This window comes from Mesocricetus auratus, unplaced genomic scaffold, assembly GCF_017639785.1.
Source record: "Mesocricetus auratus isolate SY011 unplaced genomic scaffold, BCM_Maur_2.0 Super-Scaffold_100014, whole genome shotgun sequence".
NCBI lineage: Eukaryota > Metazoa > Chordata > Mammalia > Rodentia > Cricetidae > Mesocricetus > Mesocricetus auratus.
In genome coordinates, this window is record NW_024429197.1 from 44031291 (window position 1) to 44043915 (window position 12625).

At 41.7% G+C, this 12625-nt stretch overlaps 1 pseudogene; it reads left to right on the top strand.

Moving 5' to 3' along the window:
* The first annotated feature begins 9984 nt into the window (after positions 1 to 9984).
* Positions 9985 to 11235, top strand: LOC101840926 (annotated as a pseudogene).
* Positions 11236 to 12625: the final 1390 nt, after the last annotated feature.

A 12625-nucleotide genomic window follows, 5' to 3' on the forward strand; every position in this document is an offset into this window, starting at 1 on the left:
TCAAGGTCCTCTTGTGGGCCCTGTGTGAAGTGCAAAAGGGACTTGCCTTCCACCTCTGGGGGACAACTAAGGGCAATAGGAATAGCCTGCAACATTTTGATGTTTTGGGAGACTATTGGACAACTTTGACCAACAACTCAAAAGAGGGCTTCTCACGCATGGTGTTGAAGTTTTGTTAGGTTGTCTTTGGCTCTTGGAGGGAGCACTGTTAGCCCAGATGAGAAAATTTCATTTAATTTATACATATATATATGTATGTATATGTATATATATACATATATATCCTTATACATTACATATTTATGACTACTATAGTTTTAAGGTAGCTAATAGTATGACTTTTTCAAACATCATTACTGTTCTTTCACCGTCTTTCCTCCTTTATTTATCACCCCCCCTCCGCCGCCAGTTAAAGTCTTCCTGTCTTCCCTCATCTCTCCCAATCAGATTACTCATATCCTGCTACTTCCATTTGCTTCTCCATCCCCTACCCAGGCAATAGGCCCTTTACACTTTCCTGGTTTCTGCAGTTATTCCGGGATATGTATGCAGATCTGAAGATTTGGAAGTAGGAGCCTCCAATGAGAGGGAACAGGTGGCATTGGTCTTTCTGGGTCTGGGTCACCTCATCAGTATGGTCTTTCCTAGTTCCACCCATTCGTCTGCAAAGTTTTTTTTCATTTTTCTTTAGAGCTGATCAATATGCCACATTTTCATTATCCATTTGTCTGTTGAAGGACATCTATGTTGTTTCTATTTCTTAGCTATGGTGAATAGGACCGCAGTGAACATGGCTGAGCATGTGTCTATAGAGCAGGATGTCAAGTCCTTTCGGCATGTACCAAAGGAGTGGTATAAATGGGTCATAGGGGAGATTTATTTTTAACTTTTTGAGAATTCTCCACATTTATCCATAGCAGTTAGACCAGCTTACAACCCAAGCAAGAGTTAATTAGGGTTCCCCAGCATTTGCTGTTGTTGAACATTACCATTCCTGTTAGAGTAAGATGAAATCTCAAACTCATTTGGATTTGCATTCCCCTAAATTCGTAGGGATTGGGAATATTTTTCAGCCATTGTTTTCCTCCTTTGAGAATTCTCTCCAGGTTCCTTACCCATTTTTTAAGTGAGTATTTTTTTTAATTCTCTGTTTGTTTGCTTCTGTGTATTTGGTCTATATATTTTCTGGAGGTTAATCCTTGGTCAGATGTGTATCTGGCAAAGATTCTCTCCAATTAATTGGGCTTCTTCTTCACCAGCTGATTGTTTCTTCAGTTGTGCAGAAGTCTTTTAGTTTTAGGAAATCCCACTTGTCAACTTTTGGCCTTAGTTCTTGAGCAAATGCAGTTCTGGTCAGAAAGGCCTTTTCTGCATCCCATGCCATACACGGCACTGCCTAAATTTTCTCCTAGTGGTTTCAGGTTCGCTTTAGTCTTTGATCCATTTGGAGTCAGTTTTTGTGCAAGGTGATAGATTACAGTCTAATTTCATTCTTCTGCATGTGGGCATCCAGTTTTCCAAACACTATTTGGTGAAGGTGCTTTCTTTTCTCCAGCTTATGTTTTTTTTTTTTTGGCATAAGGGTCAAATATTAAACAGCTGAAGTTATGTGTACTCCTGTTTGGGTTTCTGCTTTTGTCCCACTGGCTTACGTGTCTGTTTTTGTACCAGTATCATATTGTTTGTATTACTATTGCTCTGTAATGTATCTTTAAGAATCGGAATACTAATCCCTCCAGCATTGTTCCTTTTACTCAGGATTGTCTCAGATATCTGGGGTCTTTTGTGGTTCCAAATGAATATTTTTTTATTATTTTAGTTTTTTATTTCATTTTATATGCCAACCACAGTTCTCCCTCCCACCCCCTTCACCTCCCCTCTAGCCCACCCCCAGTCCACTGCTAACGGGTAAAGGCTCCCATGAGGAGTCAACATAGGCTCGCACCACACATTGGGGCAGGCCCTGGCCCCTCTCCCATGCATTAAGACTGAGCATGACATCCCACCATTTGGACTGGGATCCAACAAGCTAGCTCATGTACTGGGATAATATTGTGGTCCTACTGGCACTGAACATGGCATCCTTCTCTGAGGAATGGGCTCAAATAAGCTAGTTCATGCACCAGGTTTGTGTCGTGGTCCTACTGCAGGGGGCGCCTTAGCTAGTTCAGCCTTCACAACTCTCCCACACACAGAGGGCCTAGTTTGGTGTTCTGGAGTTTCCACAAGCCTAATTCAGCTGTCTCTGTAGATTTCTCCATCATGATCTTGACCTCCCTTGCTCATATATTCCCTCCTCCTCCCTTAGACTGGATTCCTGGAGCTTGGCCTTCGTCTTGGTTGTGGATCTCTGGTTCCATCAATTACTGGATGAGGGCTCTATGATGATAGTTGGGGTATTCATCAGTCTTGTTACAGGGGTAGGCCAGTTGAAGCATTCTCTCTACTATTGCTAGGAGTCTTAGCTGAGGTCTTCCTTGTGGATTCTTGGGAGTTACCCTAGCACCAGGTTTCTCCTAAGCCCACAGTGGCTCTCTCTGTTAAGGTGTCTCTTTCCTTGCTCTTCCACTGCATCCCTCCCCACCTCAGCCATCTCATCCCCTCCCCTCCCCTTGGCCACCCCCTGCCTCCAGTTTGCTCTGTAGATCTCATCTATTTTCCCTCCCCAGGGTAATCCATGTATCCCTCTTAGGGTCCTCCTTGTTACCTAGTTTCTCTGGAGCTTTGAATTGTAATCTGGTCATCCTTTGCTTTACATCCAATATCCACTTATGAGTGAATACATACTGTGTTTGTCTTTCTGAGTCTTGGTTATATCACTCAGGATGGTTTTTTCAAGTTTTATCCATTTGCCTGAAAATTTCATGAGGTCATCATTTTTTAGCCACTGAGTAGTACTCCGCTGTGTAAATGTACCACATTTTCCTTGTCCATTCTCCACTTGAGTGTCATCTAGATTGTCTCCAGGCTCTGGCTATTATGAATAATGCTGCTATGAACACTGTTGAGCAAACGTCCTTGTGGTATGATTGAGCATCCTTTGGGTAAATGTCCAAGAGTGGTATCGCTGGGTCTTGAGATAGATTGATTCCCAGTTTTCTTAGGAACAGCCATACTGATTTCCAAAATGGTTATACAAGTTTGTATCCCCACCAGCAGTGGAGGAGTATTCCCCTGACTCCACATCCTCTCCAACATAAGCTGTTCTCAATATTTAGATCTTAGTCATTCTGACAGGTATAAGATAGTATCTCAGAGTTGTTCTGATTTGCATTTCCCTGATGATTAAGGATGTTGAACACTTCTTGAGATTCTTCTGGTGAGAATTCTCTGTTTAGCTCTCTACCTCATTTTTCAATTGGGTTATTTTGCATTTTGTTGTCTGTTTTCTTCAATCCACATGCCTATGAATACCTGATTTTTGACAAAAACAATCAAAATGGTACAATAAAAAAGGAAAACCTCTTTAACAAATGGTGCTGGCACAACTTGATGTTAGCATGTAGGAGATTGCAAATAAATCCATATTTATTGTCATGCACAAAACTCAAATCCAAGTGAATCAAGAACCTCAACATAAATCCAGCTACACTGAACCTGATAGAAGAGAAAGTGGGAAGTAGTCTGGAACACATTGGCACAGGAGACCATATCTTAAATATAACACCATTAGCACAGACACATAAAAAACAATGAATAAATGCAACTTCCTGAAACTGAAAAACTTCTGTAAGGCAAAGAACACTGTAAATAAGATAAAACTACAGCCTACAGAATGGGAAAAGAATCTTCAGCAACCCTACACCTGACAGAGGGCTCATCTCAAAATTTATAAAAAAGAAACTCAAGAAATTAGATTCCAAGTGAATTTTAGGACAGGTTTTTTTTTTCTATTTCTATGACGAATGAGATGGGAGGGCATTGAATCTGTGAATAACTGTTTGGCAAAATGGTTATTTTCACAATATTTATTCTATCAATCCATGAACATCAGCTGTCTTTCCACTTCCCAGTGTCTTTATTTCTTAAGAGGTTTAAAGTTTTCATTATAGAGGTCCTTCATCGTCTTGGGTTGTTCATTCATAAATACTTTATTTTTGGGCGTTATTGTGAATGGGAGGTTTATGATCTCCTTCTCTCTATGTTGTTGGTATATAGAAAACTACTGATTTTTGAGTACTGCCACATTGCTGAATTTGTTTATCATTTCTATAAGTTTTCTAGTAGAAGTTTGGGGCTTTCTAATGTATATTATCACGTCATCTGCAAATAAGGATAGTTTGGCTTCTTTCCCTATTTATATCTCTTTAATTTCCCTCTGTTGCCTTTTTATCTCCAGCTACTATTATTTTGAGTACCTATTGAAAAGGAGTGGGGATAGTGGACAGTGAGCATGCACCCTCTGTTTGTTTGTTTGCTTTGTTTGTTTTTAAACTATTTAAGAAGAATTGGCTGTAGGTCTTTGAAAGTCTAATAGAATTTTGCTGTGAATCTATCTGGTCCTGAACTCTTTTTTTTTTAAGTTGGAAGTTTTTTTTATTACTATTTCAATTTTCCCATTTGTTTTCAGTCTGTTTATTGTTGATTCTTGGTTTAATTTTGGTGGTTTGGATGAATATAGAAATCTATCCATTTCTTTTAGTTTTTTTTAGTTTAATGGAGTACAGGTTTTTGAAGTATTCTCTTATAATCAGAATTTCGTTGGTATATGTTGTAATATTTCCTTGTTAATTTCTGATTTTCTTAAGTTTGGTTCTCTCTTTCCTTTGTTTAGTTGAGACAAGAGTCTGTAAGTTTTCTCTTAGATTCATTGATCCTTTGCATCTTTTTCCTTTGTTTTTATTTTATTAACTTCTACTCTGATTTTTATTATTTCTTGCCATTGACTGGGTTTGGATTCGGTCTATTTTTCCCCCAAATTTTGAGTTGCATAATGAAGATATTTGTTTGTGCTCTTTCTGATTTTTTCAGCATGAGCCCTTAGAGCTATAAATGTCCCAGAGGTTTAGCTGTATTGTGGTTTCATTTTCATTTAGTTCCAGGAAATGTTCTATTCCTTTCTTTCTGTCCGTCTTTCTTTCTTTCTTTGTTCTCAGACCCATTCATTATTGACTAATGAGTTGTTTAGCTGCCATGACTAAGTATTTACTAGAGATTTTCCCTTGTCAATTTTAAATTTACTGCATTGTCAGATAGGACACAGGGAGTTATTTCATTTTTTTTTCTTTTGTGCTTTTATTTCTCTCAATATATGTTTTTATTTAAATTAGAAACATGAATGCTTCACATGTCAATCCCAGCTCCCTCTCTCACCCCTCCTCCCTTGTCCCTCCACCAGTCCCTCAGCACCCCGCCCCCAACCTATCCCACATCATTCCCCAGGGAGGGTGAGGCCCTCCTTGGGGGATCTCCAAAGTCTGTCATTTCATCCAGGGCAGGACCTAGGCCCTTCCCCATGTGTCCAGGCTGAGAGAACATCCCTCTCTTTGGAATGGGCTCCCAAAGTTCATTCATACAACGTGGTAAATACTGACCTACTACCCAAGGCCCCAGGGATTTCTGTGGCCTCCTCACTGGCACTACATTCATGGAGTCTGGATCAGTCCCCTGTTGGCCACTCAGGTATCAGTCTGGGATTCAAGAGCTCCCCCTTATCTTGTCAGCTGTCTTTGTGGGTTTCACCATCATGGTCTTGACCCCTTTGCTCATCACTCCTCCATCTCTATCACTAGGTTTCAGGAGTTCAGTTCAGTGATTAGCTGTGGGTATCTGTCTCTGCTTCCATCAGTCACTGGATGAAGGTTCTAGGATGGCATATAGGGTAGTCATCAACCTTATCATCAAGGAGGGGCTATTAATGTAGTCTCTCCACTATTGCTTAGTTTGCCAGTTGGTGTCATCCTTGTAGATCTCTGGAAATCTCACTAGTGTCAGCTCTCTCCTCAAGCCTATAATGGCTTGATCTATTATAGTATCTCTCATCCTGCTCTCCTCTATTCTTACCTCGACTCAACCTTCCTGCTCCCCCATGCCATCTTCTCCCCTCCTCTTATTCCCCTCTCTTTTTCCTGGTTCCATATCCCCTCCCCTGATGTTCCCAATCTGCCAGGAGATCTTGCCTCATTCCAGAGTTTCTCTCTATTACTTTGGAAATCACTCTGTAGACCAGGCTGGCTTTGAACTCACAGAGATCCGCCTGCCTCTGCCTCTGTTGGGATTAAAGGCATGAGCCACCAATGACTGACTCTTTTTGAATTTTTAAAGTTTTGTGTCCCAGGAAGTGTTCTATTTTAAAAAAGCTTTTCCATGCTGCTGAGTAGAATGCATATTCTTCAATGTTGGTTGCAATACTCTGTACCTAGCTATTAAATCCATTTGGTATATGATATAAATTAATTATGATATTTGTCGTTTATTTTTTGTGCAGATGATCTTTGTATCAGAAAAAAATGAGGAATTACAATCACATATTCTCAATAGGTTGGTATTAATCTGTGTCTTTAAATCCATTAATGTTTTTTTTTCTAAATGAAATTGGAGAAGAAAAAAAGAATTTGGGTGCATCAGAGTTTGGAGAAATAAAATTTATATGCAAAAAAAACAGAAAAAAGCTGGGTAAATGACAGATGTTAGTTCAAATTATTACATAAAACTATAAAGATGGCAACAGTTTGGAACTGACAATTCAGCAGAAGAGAATAAATAGTAAATTAGAAGATCCATAAAACTTGGATGGATGAGTACACAATTCACTTTACTACTAATGTGCAAACTTTCCTAAAAATAATACTAACTTTTGTGTGACCCTCAATAATTCATATACAGTCAGTAAGCCATTCACAATTATGAGAATTATTTCTAATATATAAATAATAAGCAGGGGAAGGTTGAATACTTTGTTGAGGGTACTCTCTGTTCTTGCAAAGGACTGCAGCTTATTGTTTGTTTGTTTTTTGAAAAACCTACATCTATTGGCTCACAACTTTCTGTAACCCTAGTTTCAGTGGATATGACAACATTTTCTGGTTTCCATGGATACCTGCAGGCATGGCACTCACACATACATATAAAAAGAAAACTGAATCTTTAAAATTGTCATATAAATATAGAGCTAATTTCCTTAAGTGTTTTTTGTTACATTTTATCTACATATTACACCCAGAGACACATGTGAACATACACATGCCATGGTGCACACATGAAGGTCATAGGACACTTTTCAGGAGCTGGTTCTCTTCTACTATGTGAATCCTAGAGATTAAACTACAGTTGTCAAGCTTGGTGAAAATCACCTTTATTGATAGTCCTCTTACTGGCCCAAAATGTTGTGAGGATACAAGATTAACTAAAAAAAATCAGTAACCCTATTATATACAGACGATAAATGGGCTGAGAAAGAAATCAGAGAAACATTACCCTTTACAATAGCCACAAACGACATAAAATATCTTGGAGTAACGCTAACCAAACAAGTGAAAGAACTGTATTGCAAGAATTTTGAGTCTTTAAAGAAAGAAATTAAAGAAGACACCAGAAAATGGAAAGATAGGTAACATTAAAATAGTAGTATCAACATAGTAAAAATGGCAATCTTACTGAAAACAATATACAGATTTAACGCAATCCCCATTAAAATTTCAGCACAATTCTTCACAGACCTTGAAAGAACAATAATTAACTTTGTATGAAAAAACAAAATACCCAGGATAACCAAAGCAACCTTATTCAACAAAGCACCATCTGGAGGCACCACCATCCCTGACTTCAAGCTCTATTATAGAGCTGTAGTCCTAAAAACATCTTGGCATTAGCACAAAAATAGACAGGTAGACCAATGGAATTGAATTGAACACCCTCATATTAACCCATACATGTATGAATATCTGATTTTCGACAAAGAAGCTAAAAATATACAATGGAAAAAAGAAAGTATCTTCAACAAATGGTTCTGGCATAACTGGATGCTGGCATGTAGAAGAATGAGGATAGATCCGTGTCTATCATCATGCACAAAACTTCAGTCCAAATGGATCAAAGACCTCAACATAAATCTAGCCACACTGAACCTGTTAGAAGAGAAAGTGGGAGGCATCCTTGAACGAATTGGTACAGGAGACCGCTTCCTGAACATAACTCCAGTAGCTCAGACACTAAGATTGACAATTAATAAATGGGACCTCCTAAAATGGAGAAGCTTCTGTAAGGCAAAGGACACAGTCAGCAAGACAAAAAGGCAACTCACAGATTGGGAAGAGATATTCACCAACCCACATCTGACAGAGGGCTGATCTCCAAAATTACAAAGACTACTCACGAAGTTAGTTTTCAAAACACCTAATAATCCAATTAAAAAGTGGGGTACCGAACTAAATAGAGAATTTTCAATAGAAGAGTCTAAAATGGCTGATAGGCACTTAAGAAAATGCTCAACATCCTTAGCCATCAGGGAAATGCAAATCAAAACAATTCTGACATGTCATCTTAACTCCTGTCAGAGTACAGAATGGCTAAAATAAAAAAAAACACCAATGACAGTTTATGCTGGAGAGAATGTGGAGAAAGGGGAACACTCCTCCACTGCTGGTGGGAGTACCAACTTGTAAGCCACTTTGGAAATCATTATGGAAATTCCTCAAGAAAATGGGAATCAGTCTACCTCAAGATCCAGCAGTTCCACTCCTAGGCATATATCCAAAAGAGGCACATTCATAAAAACACATCTGTTCACCCATGTTCAAAGCAGTGTTATTTGTAATAGCCAGAACCTGGAAGCAACCTAGACACCCCTCAACTGAATAATGAATAAAGAAAATGTGGTACACAATGGAATACTACTCAGCAGAAAAAAAAAACAATGGAGTCTTTGCAGGCAAATGGATGGCACTATAAGAAACCATCCTGAATGAGGTAACCCAGTCACAAAAAGACAAGCATGGTATGTACTCACTCATATCTGGATTTTAGACATAGATCAGGGAATTGCCAGCCTACAATCCACACTGCCAGAGAATCTAGGAAACAAAGAGGGCCCTAAGGGAGACATATATGGTCCCCCAAAGAAGGGGAAAGGGACAGGATCTCCTGAGCAAATTGGGAGCATGGGAAGAGATTAGAGAGAGTTAGGAGAAAGAGAAGAGGAGAAGAGGAGGGGAGAGGAGGACATGAGGGAGCAAGAAGGTTGAGTCAGGGGAAGAATAGAGGAGAGAAAGATAAGAGATACCATTAATAGAGGGAGCCTTTATAGGTTTAAATCTGGAACTAGGGAAATTTCCAGAGATCTACAAGGATGACACCCACTAACAATCTAAGCAATAGTGGAGAGGCTACCTTAAATGCCCTTCCCTGATAATGAGATTGATGACTCCCTTATATGCCATCCTAGAGCCTTCATCTAGTGGCTGATAGAAGCAGAGGCAGACACCCACAGCTTAACAATGAACTGAACTCTGGAATCCAGTTGCAGAGAGGGAGGAGTGATGAGTAAATAGTTCAAGACCAGGCTGGTTAAATCCACAGAAACAGCTGACCTGGACAAGGGGGAGCTCATGGACTCCAGACTGATAGCTGGGAAGCCAGTATAGGACTGTTCCAGACCACCTGAATGTGGATGTCAGTGAGCAGGCCTCGGCAATCTATGGGGCCTCTCCTCTGGTAGTAGATCAGTATTTATCCCTGACAAAAGAATGGACTTTGGGAGCCCATTCCACAGAGAGGGATATTCTCTCAGCCTAGACACACCGGGGAGGGCCTAGGCCCTGCTCCAAATGATATAACAGACTTTGAAGATCCCCCATGGAAGGCCTCACCCTCCTAGGAGTGCAGAAAATGGATGGGATAGCGGTTAGTGGGGGGCAGGGGAAGAGGGGAGGGAGAGGGAACCAGGATTGCCATGTAAAACAAGCTTGTTTCTAATTTAAATTAAAAAGTAGAAAACATGTTTTAAAAAAGAAAAGAAACGAGGCTCCTCCGGTAAGCCTGCCCAAGATGACGGTGCAGGAGTCGGCAGACCAGCTGCCCATGACCCTGTAGGTGCAGGAGTTCCAGACTCTCAAGTTGCCCTATAAGACACTGAATAAATGCTTTCAAGCTGCCCAGAAAAACATGGATCGGGAGACCAGCCATGTCACCACGGTGGTAGCTGAGCCTGAGAAGACCTTGTGTAGTTAGTTGCCCAGCTGTGGACTCTGTGGTCAGCCTACTGGATGGTGTGGTGGAGGAGCTGAGTGTCCTCAAGACGAAGGCAGTAGAGTCCATACAGGCTGAGGATGAGAGTGCCAGACTCTGCGAACGTAGGATCAAGCACCTCAATGAGCTCAGCAGTGACCAGCCAGCAGCAGCTCGCACGTGGAAACGGAAGCACGCGGATCCCATGGGGGTGGGACATCTGCTGTGGGGTGGCTACTACAACACAGCTGTGAAGCTGGCTCGGCAGAGTGGCGTTGAGGACCTTGTGACTATCGAGGTGTTCCCGACAGCCAAAGAAGCGGAGGAGTCCTTGGAGAGTCGTGAGACAGCCACCTGCCTTGCATGATGCCATGATACCAAGTCCCGACTCCGGAAGATGAAGAGCTGCCTCGAGCTCAGCCTCAGGAATCAGGAGTTCATTGAACTTGTCCAGCAGAACAAACGCCTGGATGCTGTGAGACACCCGAGAAAGCACTTCAGTCAGGCTGAAGGGAGCCAGCTGGATGAGGTCCGCCAGGTCATGGGCATGTTGGCCTTCCCGCCAGATTCACACATCTCCCCACACCAGGACCTTCTGGACCCAGCCCGGCAGCCAATGCTGATCCAACAGCTCCGATATGACAACTACTGATTGTACCAGCTAGTCAACAGCTCCGTCTTCACCCTCACCCTGCAGAATGGGGTCTCAGAAATAAAGACGGCAGTGCTACAAGGAGGATGGCAGCTCCAAGAGCCTTACTGCCCTCTGTGCAGCTGCTCTCTGAACAGACTGGCACAGCCCCTGCCCATGGCTCACTGTGCCAATTCCTGCCTGGTCTGCAATATCTCTGTTGACATGATGAATGACAATAACCCACCCATGATGCTGCCTAATGGCTATGTCTACGGCTACAATTCTATGGCTACAATTCTTTGCTTTCTGTCCATCAAGATGATCAAGTTGTTTGCCCAAGAACCAAAGAAGTCTTCCACTTCTCCCAAGATGAGAAAGTATGTATCATGCAGGCCCTGCGTTGCCAGGTACACGCCTCAGGCCAGAGGCTGAGATGAGTGGGAGCCATACCCTCCCGCCCTCACCACTGACCCCAGACCCCAGCCTGCCTCGGCATTTGTTTCTTGAGACCAAAGATCAGTGAGTAATGACAAATACTCTCAGAAAAAGAGGAAGTGAGATTTAATAAGTCTTGGCTTGAGGACAGCATTTGATCGATAGGATTTTGTAACACGTGTCCACTGACTCCTCTGCAAGTTCTTGCACCTCTCAGAGGAAACTTTCTCTAGTGTGGCCTGAACACCAAGGAAATCCAGAGCATCTCAGAAGCAGGAACTGGTTCATCGGTTATTTCCCTGTGCTTCTCCATTTCCTTCCTTTTGCTAGTGATGGGACTCAGGGGAGTTAGAGGAGCAGGCTGGTCCTTTGCCGATTCCCATTGGCCACAGCCTGGGCAAACTGCTGGCCACACCAGGTTGGCTGCAATGACTTGTGATGTGGTGCCGAGGCCTTTCCTGACTTCACTGTCTAGCTGCTTCGGAAGCACCGTGCACCTCACAGGTCTGGGCTGCTACTTGAGGAGGCTCCGCCCACATGGCCAGGGTGTCTGGGGCTGTGTCTATGGACAGGTTCAATACCTCACCTCCCAGCACTGCCTCATCTCCAGCTTTGAGAATGTATTCAAGGGAAAGCCACTGGACTGAGTTTCTACAGAGACATTGCCAGGTGGTTCCATAGTCCTAGAGGGTAAATGCTTTTCCTTACAAAAACTGATAGTCGAGCTAAAATAAGTACTGACGGGTTTTCAGAACAGATGAACCACTTTAATTCACATACAACCATATTGTGGGGGTCTGTATCTAGCGCTTACTTTTGCATGTTGATGTTGATTAGCTAATGAATGTAAATGCAAAGCGGGTTAATAAAATAGCTTTCTATTTCTCAAAAAACAAAGAGAGAAAGAAATGGGAAGGACTATGAAAAGGCAGAAAAGAACAACAACAACAACAAAAAAGGACACTATCACAGATAAACTTGGGGATGGTGTTATTTCCATCTGCCTGCCCGGTCATTAGCGTTTTTGAGTAACCATCGAGGTATAAATGCAAATTACAACACAACCAGATCAATTCCACTAGTCACATGTAGCCACTGAGGGTTTCATCATTGCTGAGAGAGAGCAAGACAGAAAATTCACACCAGAATCTCACTGTACACAATTCATAATTTGTTTCATGTTATTTATTAGTCTTAAGCCACAGCAGGAAGGGAGATGGAATTTTACCCAGAACAAAGATGAGAATTTTAAAGGCCCTAACTCTCAGCGTTTTCTCTGGCTGACAGTATTAGATGGCCTTGCTGAAACTTCCTTTCTTGTCTATAAATGAAACATCGTAAATAACCCTTGATGTGTTTTCCTACAGAAAAGCAAGATTGTTCATGTGAAAC